At 44.6% G+C, this 13,378-nt stretch overlaps 1 non-coding gene across 1 annotated transcript; it reads left to right on the plus strand.

Moving 5' to 3' along the window:
- Window positions 1–5,234: 5,234 nt before the first annotated feature.
- Trnas-cga lies at window positions 5,235–5,309 on the plus strand. Its single transcript has one exon. It is a non-coding gene; the product is annotated as a tRNA-Ser (tRNA).
- Window positions 5,310–13,378: the final 8,069 nt, after the last annotated feature.

A 13,378-nucleotide genomic window follows, 5' to 3' on the forward strand; every position in this document is an offset into this window, starting at 1 on the left:
TTTCATGCTAGCTGAAAACTCCCACGGGTTTTATGCCTCTAAACAGTGAGACATAATAACGATCCTCTTCAACTGTAGACGGTCTCTGTCAGTCAACAGACGTGTTCGACCTGTACGCTTTTGTGCTGTTTGTGTCCCTTCACGTTTTTACTTCATTATCACTTCGGAAACAGTGGACTAAAGGATGTTTAGGAGTGTGGAAATCTCGCGTTCAGACGTATTACCCAAGTGACACCCGATCATGTGACCACGTTCGAAATCCGTGATTTGCGCGGAGCGCCCCATTCTGCTCTCTCACGATGTCTAATGACTACTGAGGTCGCTGATATGGTCGGCGGCAGTGGCCATGTGGTTCTAGGCGCTTCAGTCTGGGACCGCGCGACCGTTACGGTCGCAGGTTCGTATCCTGCCCCTGGCATGGATGTGTGTGATGTCCTTAGGTTAGTTAGGTTTAATTAGTTCTAAGTTCTAGATGACCTCAGATGTTAAGTCCCATAGTGCTCAGAGCCATTTGAACCATGTTTTCGCTGATATGGAGTACCTGGCAGTAAGTGTCAGCACAATGCACCTATATGTTGCTGGGGGTGTCCCGATACTTTTGATCACATAGTTTACCTCCATCACCGTTACCTCAACTTGCAACAGCTTTCCAGAATGGTATAAGATTGCCTTGAAAATCGTACGGCTTTTCTGCACCTTATTAGGCATGCTAATGTGTTGCATTTTCTGTTTTTCCACATTTTTGTCCACTCGTGTACGTTCCAGTGGTAGTGAAGCAGTTTTCTTTTGCCGCGGAGAGTGCAGCGCTGAGGCCGCTGGCTAGAGGCTGTAGTTGTCGCGACAACGTTGCGGCTTTGGGCTTTAAACGTCAGCTGCCAACTAATTTAACTCAGTCTGCAGTGTGTGTGCGGGCGCGCGCGCGCGCGTTTGTGTGTGTGTGTGTGTGTGTGTGTGTGTGTGTGTGTGTTTGTGTGTTTGTCGTTCAGAAGCCGTAGCCTGCAGCCGGCTGGAGACTCCAGCGCGGCTGTTTCGCGGGTGACGTCTCGCGGAATGCCCGCGCTGATTGCTACAAATGAGGAAGAGTGCACGCTAACCATTAACCTATCAAGTCGTGCGCGCGGCCTCGTCGCATATATTACGCGCTCGTGTGGAGCTGTCGCGGGCCAGCGCAGTCCCGCCACGCGGCCGCCATAACTCCTGAGCGTCCGCGCCTCGGAAAGCGTGCACACGCGGGGAGCCGGCGCGTGGCGCGACTGGAATAACGCGGAGAAATGGCCCACGTCACTAACGACACCGTTGTGTGCTGTTTTTAATTTTCTGCTGATCTGACTCAGTAGCTTCGTCATCTGACTGGTGGTGTTCTACATCTGCATCTGCATACATACCGTACAATCAAAGGGGATAGTGGGTCGACCTCATTAGTACTCTCGCAAGAAAAATATCGTACTCGTAAGAGTATCGACACCATGAGATATCGATACTTATCTTCGGTAAAAAGGTTAGAGTAGATACTCCCTATCTCTACGTTATCAGAGTGTTTAAATGAAGAGTTTAAAGTGAATTCTTCCAGTTAATCTATCATATTCGATCGCAACGCAGAGAAATCATTTCCTATGATAGTTTTTAATACCTTAATTCTTGGAACTCGATTTCTTTGTTTACTTCCCTCTTTCATAAATTTCGTCGTGAATTTAGACTAACAAATACTCTCTGAACAAAAGTATTCGTACACCCGTTAGTGTATACAAGGTGGTCCATTGATCGTGAGCGAGCGAAATATCTCACGAAATAAGCGTCAAACGAAAAAACTACAAAGAACGAAACTTGTCTAGCTTGAAGGGGGAAACCAGATGGCACTATGGTTGGCCCGCTAGATGGCGCTACCATAGGTCAAACGGATATCAACTGCGTTTTTTTAAATAGGAACCCCCATTTTTATTACATATTCGTGTAGTACGTAAAGAAATATGAATGTTTTAGTTAGACCACTTTTTTCGCTTTGTGATAGATGGCACTCTAATAGTCACAAACATATGGCTCACAATTTTGACGAACAGTTGGTAACAGGTACGTTTTCTACATTAAAATACAGAACGTAGGTACGTTTGAACATTATATTTCGGTTGTTCCAATGTGATACATGTACCTTTGTGTATATATCATTTCTGAGAACGCATGCTGGTACAGCGTGATTACCTGTAAATAACACATTAATGCAATAAATGCTGAAAATGATGTCCGTCATCCTCAATGCATTTGGCAATACGTGTAATGACATTCCTCTCAACAGCGAGTGGTTCGCCTACCGTAATGTTCGCACATGCATTGACAATGCGCTGACGCATTTTGTCCGGCGTTGTCGGTGGATCACGATAGCAAATATCCTTTAACTTTTCCCACAGCGAGAAATACGGGGACGTCAGAACCTGTGAACATGTGGGCCATGCTATGGTGCTTCGACGACCAGTCCACCTGTCAAGAAATATGCCATTCAATACCGCTTCAATTGCACGCGAGCTATGTGCCGGACATCCATCATGTTGGAAGTACATCGTCATTCTGTCATGCAGTGAAACATCTTGTAGTAACATCGGTAGAACATTACGTACGAAATCAGCATACATTGCACCATTTACATTGCCATCGATAAAATGGGGGGCAACTATCCTTCCTCCCATAATGCCGCACCATACATTAACCCGCCAAGGTCGCTGATGTTCCACTTGTTGCAGCCATCGTGGATTTTCCGTTGCCCAATAGTGCATTTTATGCCGGTTTACGTTACCGCCGGTGGTGAATGACGCTACGTCACTAAATAGAACGCGTGCAAAAATCTGTCATCGTCCAGTGGCAGAACTGTACACGACGTTCAAAGTCGTCGCCATGCAATTCACTGTGCATAGAAATATGGTACGGGTGGAATCGATGTTGATGTAGCGTTCTCAACACCGACGTTTTTGAGATTCTCGATTCTCACGCAATTTGTCTGCAGCTGATGTACGGATTAGCCGCGACAGCAGCTGTAACACCTACTTGGGCATCATCATTTGTTGCAGGTCGTGGTTGACGTTTCACACGTGGTTGAACACTTCCTGTTTCCTTAAATAACCTAACTATCCCGCGAACGTTCCGAACAGTAGGATGATGTCATCCAGGGTACCGAGCAGCATACATGGCACCCGACCGTTGAGCATTTTGATCACAGTAGCCATACATCAACACAATATCGACCTTTTCCGCAATTGGTAAACGTTCTATTTTAGCACGGATAATGTATCACGAAGCAAATACCGTCCGCACTGGCGGAATGTTACGTGATACCACGTACTTATACGTTTGTGACTATTAGAGCGCCATCTATCACAAAGAGAAAAAAGTGGTCCAACTAAAACATTCGTGTTTCTTTACGTACTATACGAATATGTAATAAAAAATGGGGGTTCCTATTTAAAAAAAAACGCAGTCGATATCTGTTTGACCTACGGCAGCGCCATCTAGCGAGCCAGCCATAGCACCATCTGGTTTCCCCCTTCAAGCTAGACGAGTTTCGTTCTTTGTAGTTTTTTCGTTTGACGCTTATTTCGTGAGATATTTGGCCCGGTCAGTATCAATGGACCACCCTGTACTAATATGGAGTGTGTCGACTCTACGGTTTTGCGACGGCTTGAACTTTGCTGTGGACACTTTCCATGAGGTTTCTGTGGAGGAATGGCAGCCCATTGTTTTTCAGGGGCAAACACTAGAGATGGTAGTGATGTTGGACGCGGGTGTCTGGTGGATTCTGATCGGGACTTGGTAGCTCGGTACGTTTCGGGAATTTCAGTTTCTTCATTTGGGGTACCGCAGCCGTACTTCTGGTGTCCATGTGTTGCACAATTATTCTGTTACTAATCGACGGATATATCCGATCGGGAAGCTAGCACATAACATGCGAACATTACAATGAATTTTTTAAACTGTGGCGCTTGCATGCTATGTCATTGCTTTCTGATCTCCTATATTCGCCGGTTTATATCAGGATAATATTGTACATGGGCACCTACTGCGTTTGAAAATGGCTTATAAAGCAGGAAATGGCCAATCTTGCAGGATGTAACAAAGTGAATACTTGTCAACACAAGCCGCGATGGCAAACTTCAATACATCACTTAAGGAGTTTTACTGTCCACAAACCTTGGCATCAAAGATGTTGCTTTGTGTTAATTTCCATTGTCATGCTGATGTAATCAACGTCTCAGAAGTGCTCCTCTATTGTATGCACCACAGAATCTCATAAATGTGCTCATATCCTTCAGCATTTAGCTTTCTCTTAAGCACAATAAATGGGCCACACCCTAACGACGAAATACACTCCCATACAGCAACACTACCCTGTCTGTGCTTCACTTTCACTCTACGCACGGTGGCAGGTAACATTCTCTAGGAATTCACTCAAACGCTTCAATCGGATTGCCACATGGTACAACATGATTCGTCGCTTGTCATTCGTTTCCATTCATTCAGTGTACAATGCCGTCGTTATTTACATCGCCTCAGCCGTCGCTTAACAACGACTACAGAAATGTGTGGCTAATACGGAGCTGCTCGACCATCGTACCATTCCCCCTGGCTCCCTACGCACAGCCATTGTGCTAGCTGGACTGCTCTCACCAGTGATTTCTTCCGCTGACTTCATGCGATTTTTTATTACCATCCTCCGTAAAGCTCGACGGTCCGTGTGCGTCTATACATGAGGTGTGTCTGATCGTGGTTTGGCTATAATTCTTCCTTCTCGTTTGCACTTCAAACTCGTATCACCAACAGACCAAAAGTCGACCTAGGCGTCCTTACAAGGGTTTAAATGTGCCTAATAGATTTGTTACTCAGGTAACACAGGTGTGTGCGAATACTGTTGATCAGATATTGTATTTAACGTTCTCTTCAGTCTCTTATTACCTTCGGTAGCTCAGTTGGTAGAGCACTTGCCCGCGAAAGGCAAAGGTCCCGAGTTCGAGTCTCGGTCGGGCACACAGTTTTAATCTGCCAGGAAGTTTCACATCAGCGCACACTCCGCTGCAGAGTGGAAATCTCATTCTGGAAACATCCCCCAGGCTGTGGCTAAGCCATGTCTCCGCAATATCCTTTCTTTCAGGAGTGCTAGTTCTGCAAGGTTCGCAGGAGAGCTTCTGTAAAGTTTGGAAGGTAGGAGACGAGGTACTGGCAGGAGTAAAGCTGTGAGTACCGGGCGTGAGTCGTGCTTCGGTAGCTCAGTTGGTAGAGCGCTTGCCCGCGAAAGGCAAAGGTCCCGAGTTCGAGTCTCGGTCGGGCACACAGTTTTAATCTGCCAGGAAGTATCTCTTATTACCTTGTTACTGCCAGTGACGTTTGGAGGGATTGTTGGGATGCCGTTCATGTGTCCCACAATTATAGATCAATCCTCCTACTGTTTGGCAGGTGGTAGTCAGCGAATCGGAACTGAACGGTCCTAAGGCCTAATCAGTGGGTGGTGTTTACGCTTACGTTTATTATCTTACTGAGTATATAATTTTACCTTGCTATTATGCTGGAGGAAATCCGTGACCGCTTTTTTTGTGATTGAAGGATTTCCCGAAGATTTCAGATTTGAAATGCAATTTCCACCTCACTTCATTACTATCACGTTTATCAAAATTCCACCAAGTTTCAGTTTTTGTAGACGCCATTACATCTACTGATTCAACATTCTTGCACTTAAACTGCTTCAAACAGCTATACAAGAACAAAATTGAATCATGGAAACAAGGGAATTCCAAGTGAGCGAATGCGAACGAAACGTTGCCACCGTTCGCAAAGCTTCGCAAATGTTTAAAAAAAAAATGTTCAAATGTGAGTGTAATCTTATGGGACTTAACTGCTAAGGTCATCAGTGCCTAAGCTTACATACTACTTACTCTAAATTATCCTAACGACAAACACACACACCCATGCTCGAGCGAGGACTGGAACCTCCGCCGGGACCAGCCGCACAGTCCATGACTGCAGCGCCTTGACCGCTCGGCTAATCCCGCACGGCGCGCAAATGTTTTCGTGTGCCCTGGCGCCCGCACGCACACTGCGCGTGCGTTTGTTGGCGTATTGGTGCTCGTGATTTTAGTTGTTAAAAGTATCTGGAACGAGTCAGGTGACCCTAGTTACGGGTAAACAATCAAAATGTAATAGCTCATAACTAGGATACTTCAATACGATACCTGCTATGAAGCACTGAGATGAGTAAAAGAATCAGCTACAAAGTATCGAGTAAAAAATTGTCGAGATACCAAGAAAAATCGACACTTTTTCCATGTCCCCAACAGTCCACTGTACACTGTTCGTCACTATTATGGGCCATTTCCTGTCTTATTATTTTCGAAATACGGATACTGATAAAAATCACTTGCTACGCGCTCTGATCTCTTTTGACCTATCAGCGTGTGCAATAGAGGGTGAGGCCACATAAAATATCTACAAATCCAGTGAATATATAGATGTTTGGATTTCGTTAAGTTATAGAGACTAACACGGAAAATAATCTGACGTCCGCAACTCATTTTTAACATTGATAACAACTGAAAACTTACTTCTAATGACAGTATACACATTTAGTTTATTAATAAATCTTAATAAATCTATTTATCTCATTTACTGGGTAGCTTTCGTTAATTTTCGTCTGGCCAATAAAAGCAAGAACTGCGACCTAAATGACGAGAAAAATCCTATGAGATCCTAGCACAAACATCAAAATTAATTATACAAATATGTCCTAATATAGCACGATTTTAAAACGGGTCAAGATGTACAAAATAATTACATAAGTACGCACTCCACTTCTTCATGTTAAATTCTACAATAATTTTCATTACTAAAAATTTACAAGCACAAATTTTCAGCATGACTTATATGGGGCTAGGAATCTGTATGCGACTAGCAGAAATTATTTTATGCATTTAAGTCCGTTTTAAAAACATGTTATATTAAGAAGCTTTTATTTAAATTATTAATTTCTGCTTATTAGACTTGAGTGTGTCAAATTTTTCAATAGATTTCAAACTTTTGATGAGTTTGCAACAGAGACTTGTGGTAAATTTCAGTATTATTTCGGGTTTAAACCAATACGTTGATTTCGCCTACTATTGCCTGACAAAAAGACATCTAGGGTAAAAATTAGAGAAATATAGCTCACAGGGGCTTGCCGGCAACCATTCTTACCACGGAACATTAACAAATGGAAGACGAACAGCCGGAATAGCAGCGGTACACGAAACAGACATGAAAACGTGTCAATGTCACATGCTGATTAAGTTATGAGGTATTTTGAAAGTTTCAAGCGTCCAGCTCATCGGTAAGTGATGATGATAAACAAGTACCATCTGCCACACATCAGACAAAAAGCGAGTTAATACGCATCCACTTCTGAGCTACATTAAAAATTTGAAGTCTCTAGCTCATCGGAAAATTATAGCGGTAAAACAAAGTACCCTGTACTACACACCGGACAAGAAAGCTCATTAATATTTCTTTGTCCTCCAGTTCTGAGCTGAGTTAAAACTTTACTCTAGCTCACCGGGAAGTTAGTTTAAAATCAATTGCCAACCAAATGTATTTACAGGCACTCATGCGTCAGCTGACTGGCCCTCATGACATGCTCGCAGCGGCGGTACAGTTTTCCGCGCGAGCGAGGTGTGTCTGCGGCCGTGGTATAAAATCCTAGTTTCTCTGACGTTTCCTCCATATCGATACTCGGGCTGGGTGGGGAATCCGAATAAGTTGGGTTGTTGTGGGGGAGGAGACCAGACAGAAAAGTCATCGGTCTCATTGGATTAGGGAAGGACGGGGAACGAAGTTGGCCGTGCCCTTTCAAAGGAATCATCCCGGCATTTGCCTAGAGCGATTTAAGGAAATCACGGAAAAACTAAATCAGGATGGCCGGACGCGGAATTGAATCGTTGTCCTCCCGAATGCGAGTCTAGTGTGCTAACCACTGCGCCACCTCGCTCGGTCCGAAGAAGTGTCAGGTACTGATGTAATTTACTGTCGATGCGAAAAGAGCAACACTGTGCTAGCGCATCACGCAGATCTCACAGAAGTGTTTTTGGTTATTCCTTTGTTTCATCTGTTCAAACCGCCTCGTGTTTGCCGCGTCACAGAAAGACTTTTGTTTCTTGCACTGCTGAGTGAGTAAGTGTCCAACTGAAGGAAACGTTAACCTACTGATCAGCACTACCTTTGACTGTCAGTAAGGAACGAGGTTCTGTCCTTGGTCTGAGTGACTATTCTCTCTCTTCAGACCAGCCTCCTTACATGTATATCGATACTCCGCAAGTCACTTTACGATGAGTGGCGACTTGGTCCCCTCACGATAAGTGCGTATGAGGAAGTAATATAAGAGTGTTTGTTGACTCTTCTAGGAAGGACGCTCTCGGAAATTTAATAACAAACCACACCATGATGCAGAACGCCTCACTACTGCGTCTACCACTAGACTTGGTTGATGGTCTCTGTGACGCTTTCGTACTTACTAAATGAACCTGTAACGAAACGCGCCTCTCTTCTTTGTATCTTCCGTATTTCCTCTATCAGTGCAATCTAGTATGGCTACCAAGCTGACGAGCAATATTCAAGTACTAGTCAAACGAGGGTCTTGTAAGCTTCTTCCTTTGTTGATGGACTACACTTCCTGAAGATTCTTCCAAAGAATCTTAGACTGGAATCTGCCTTACTTTCATTCATTTCCAAACGCTCCGTACGGACACACCTAGGTATTTTATAGAAGTAACTGCTTCCAGTGATTGTTCTGCAATTTTGTAATCATACAATAAAGGGTCTTTCTATCTATGTATTCGCAATACCTTACGTCTAATTAAACTGAGGTCAACTGCCACACCCTGCACCGAGCGTCCAAAATGGCTCTGAGCACTATAGGACTCAACTTCTGTGGTCATCAGTCCCCTAGAACTCAGAACTACTTAAACCTAACTAACCTAAGGACATCACACACATCCATGCCCGAGGCAGGATTCGAACCTGCGACGAGGGTCCATCCTCTGCAAGTATTCATTTCGCGACGTCTCTGTATATAACAGCATCTCTTCAATCCAGCCACACAGCTGTTCTGATATTCAGTACACTCGTATTTCGCTCATTAGGTGGCAGCGCGAAACTTATCGAACGTCTTCCGGAAGTCAAGGAACACGGCGTCTACCTGTGCCCCTGTACCTATTGCTTTCTGCGTCTCGTGCGAGCTGGGTTTCACATGATCGTTGTTTTCAGAGTCAATGTTGGTTTCTAAGAGCAGATTTTCAGCCACAAAAAATTTCGTAACACCCAAACGAAAAAATGTTCCAAAATTCTACAACTGACGGACGTCGAGCTATAGGCCTATAGTTTTGTGCGTCTATTCGACGGGAATGACCCCTGAGTTTTTCCAATCATCAGTGACACTTCGCTCCGCCAGAGACCTATGGTAAACTGCTGCTAGAAGAGGGGCAAGCTCTTTCGCATACTCTACTTCAATGCAGAATCATACTGGTATCCCGTCAGGTTCTGTGGTCTTCCATCCGCTGAGCGATTCCAGTTGATTTCTATCCCGTGTGAGCCGTACGTGGCTCGTGTTCCCGCCATCATGTATTTCACACCCTGTTTTAACGTACACCCACCTCACTACCTTAATTTAAATTACTACTGTCACTGAGTTGCTACTTCGCCTGACCGTGACCGGCGCTAGCAGCGCGTATCGATGTATCCCCTCTCGTAGTATCTTTGCTCGACTGCTATTACTTCCCGGTCGTTGTCTGTCGTAAACCAGCTCGGGTAGCGAGTTCAGGTCTGCCAGTCAGTTGGAACGCGTCTGGAGCGCAGTCCTGTCAGTCGGGGAGTTGCAGTGCGGCACTAGTGCAGTCGGGTTGGAGCAGCAGTGAACGCATCACTTGAGCCGGGCCATAGTCTTCGTGGATCGTTGGTCGGTCGTCCTACCGAACGACGCGTTTTGGCTCGCCGATCGTTCATGAGTCGACTGTGTGTGTGTGTGTGTGTGTGTGTGTGTGTGTGTGTGTGTGTGCGCGTGTGTGCGCATCGACTCACAATTTGTCTTCGTGCGTGCTTACTGTTGGGTATCGTTCAGGTCTTCGTGCAAGTGTTCGTCGGGTTGTGTGTGTAGTTGGCGTTATTTCTGCTGACGTCTATTTTAGATATTGTCGGCATTCTGAGAGGAGTCGGTCGGTTGCTGCGGACCAGGGAAGTTATTTCCGCGCGGAGCAGTCGGCAGGGTCCCTGCACAGTGTCGGAGCGTGTGTCGAGCTGTCCGATTGCTGCGAGCTTCGTGGTTCACCGACCCAGGACGTCAAAGTTGAGTAGTGGTTTCAACTACCCAAACCACGTCCTTTCATGTTGTGGTGGTTCGTTTCGGTGGTTCGCTGTTGGGGAGGTTTTCCTGTGAGCAACACAGAGTGTTTCTATTGCTGAAATTCAGCCGCCATGCGGTGCAATTAACTATATTTGTTGACTACAATTCTTGTGCACCAGCGGAGTTTTCTGCCTTGTGGCCGTTAGTGTTCCAGTTACCTGCCCTGGCCACTAACGTAATTTCAGGCAGCGTCTTTTCCTCACCTGTTGTCGCTGTCCAACATGGTTTGACAGCTAATACATACATCATTGTGGATTATCACGTTCGTAACCTTTTGTATTTGAGTTATCATGTACTGGTTGATGGTAAGTAAGTCGTTGTGTCGGTCGGTCCGTGGCTGCCCCTTGTTGGGTTCCGACGGATCAAGTGCAGTTGGGCTCACCACCCGTCTCACCGAAGTGAATGGGGGCAGACCGACCTCCCTAGAGGCTTCTGAGTGTCGTTGTCTTTATTGTCTTTCCTACCACTGTTTAATTATCTGTTTTCAGCCATTTTAAATTTAAGGCTTATGCTTATATTTTTTAAAAATTTTGTAAAATTAATTGTGGGCTTTGAGACTTGCAACTTTATTCTTAAAATTATCTTTCAAGCTTAAACGTTGCGGCACTCTGCCTTTAAAAGATTACGGTAATATATTTTAAAATTTGGAAATTTAATTGTGGTTATCAGCAATTTGTTGCCTTGAGGCATTCCACCTAGCTGTGATATGTTTTTTAATTATTTTATTTGTTATTTTAACTGCGTTTTTATCTTGTAGATTTTTAAGATTTCTTGTTTGGAGGCCTTCAGCCGCGAAAAAGTTGCTTTTGGTAAAGGTTCGGCTATATGTGTCTTTGGTTGTATATGTGTTATTAAATTACAACAAATTACAATTATAAGGTGAAACTGACCCCAACCTTATTTGGCCCTTTCCACAATCCTAATTACCTGTTATGCCCAGTGGGTTTAAAGGGCGTCTCACCATGGTCATTTATTTATATATCAGCTGTTCTATCGTTTAAGCAACGATTTAAAAGAGGAACTACAGTGCGATCTTCCTCTGTGAAACACTATTGGAAACAGACGTATGTATTTCGGCACTTTCTTTGTCGTAGTCCGTATCACAGCCATAATTTCACAGAATGCTTAAACAGATGGCTTCGTTCCGTCTACTAATTTACAATATGACCAAAACTTCTTAGGAATTTCTGTCAAATCGGTAGACTTACTTTCGAATTCGTTGAGTGCTTTACGCGTGGATCTCCCAACGCTAATTTTTGGCGTCGTTTAACTTTTGTTTGTCTGTGGGGCTTTCGTACGTTTATATTTCCAGCAAAGCTCTCTTTGCTTTCGTAGCACTTTTATAACCTGGCTGTTGAACCATGACGGATCTTTTCCATTCCTCACAACTTCGTACGGCATGTACCTATCTAAAGCATACTGTACAACGCTGTTGAACTTTGTCCATTCACACTCAACATTGTTAGTCCTGGCGAGGAAATTTTCGTGCTGTTCGCTCAGGTAATCTGAAATCCATTTCTTGTGACGCTTGCTAACCAGAAAGATCTTTGTATACCAACTTACAGCCGTATTCACTACTGCTGAAACACCCTTGCGATAACTGTGCTAAGTCTAAAGCTTAGGGTCTGTTTGTCACTAGCAGGTCTACCTTGTAAGATGTTATCTTCACGATTCTGTCTCTGATTAACTGCTCAAGGTAATTTTCGGGTAAATCGCCTAGAACAGTTTCACATTAATCGCTGTCCCTACCACACAGCCTATAGCCGGTAAGTGAGAATTTCTATCTAAAATTATACGGCGGTCAACAAAATATTTTACAAGTTTGCCCTCAGCTGTTGCGCCACTGCTGCTGCTGAGGCAGGGGTCTGTAAACGCGTTCGATAGCCTTGGTGGATCCACATTTAACTCTTGTCTTCACCAGAATTGTTTCAGATTCAGAATCTATACCAATCTCACTAGACGATATCTTATTTTTTTATGACTATAAACACATCTTCACCACCATCAGTCACCCTATCTTTGCGATATACACTCCACTCGGAATTTAAAATTTCACTACTATTTACATCTAATTCTAGCCAGCTTTTATAAGGGAGATTAGCTCTGGGATCTTTCCATATAGGCTTCTACAGTTAACTAACAATATATTAACATTTTCTTTCTCTGATCTGTGTGTTTGGATTCAGAAGACATCTTATCACGCCTGTCAAGGTATTTCTGTAATATCAGAAACTCACATGTGCACTACTCACATGTGCACCACTTCGCTACCCTAGAAACTGCTTCCTGTGTATAGAGAACGCCTCTCCTTTTAAGGGGAACCCTAAAATTCTCTACCCTGTAGCAGAAGTCGAGAAATTTACATACGATAATGTCGTAGAATCGTGTGACTTTCCATTCTGTTCCGCGGTCGGTACTGGGAACAACAATCCAAAACGATAGCTCCGCTCCCACCCTGTGGGCAAGTGTAGCTGTCTTTAGCAAATGAGCCAGCAGCCTGTAGGAACCAGTGCGCTCGATCGCTGTCGGCAGAGCTCATTCCACACCTCGGACGGGATCCCCGGCAAGGCAAACTGGGTGGACATGGGCCTTCCTTCCTGAGAGGCTCAATCACTCGTCTAACATTGGAGCTCCAGTGAAAAGCAATCCCATCTTCTTCGCTTGTCCGGACCTCTAAGGGTGATCGGCTACAGTGCCAACAGGTGTGACGTTCCGTGCTGGCTCAGAAATACTCTCAACTTTAGGCAACACAACAAACCTGTTTTGAACACGTAGGGAGACAGCCGTGCGGCTACAGCTCAATTCCGCCTTCTACACACAGATTCGCAAGCATAGCACAGTTCGTCATTCATCATCAGTTAGTGCTGACCGGCTGCGAATTGGAAAACGCAGCGGCATCGGGGATCCCAGGCGACGCTATAGGGTCCAGAGGTGCTAAGGCATTTGCCTCAGTCACCCCAGTGCCACCACAGCCCAGGACAG

The sequence above is a fragment of the Schistocerca piceifrons genome, chromosome 6, assembly GCF_021461385.2.
Source record: "Schistocerca piceifrons isolate TAMUIC-IGC-003096 chromosome 6, iqSchPice1.1, whole genome shotgun sequence".
Classification (NCBI taxonomy): domain Eukaryota; kingdom Metazoa; phylum Arthropoda; class Insecta; order Orthoptera; family Acrididae; genus Schistocerca; species Schistocerca piceifrons.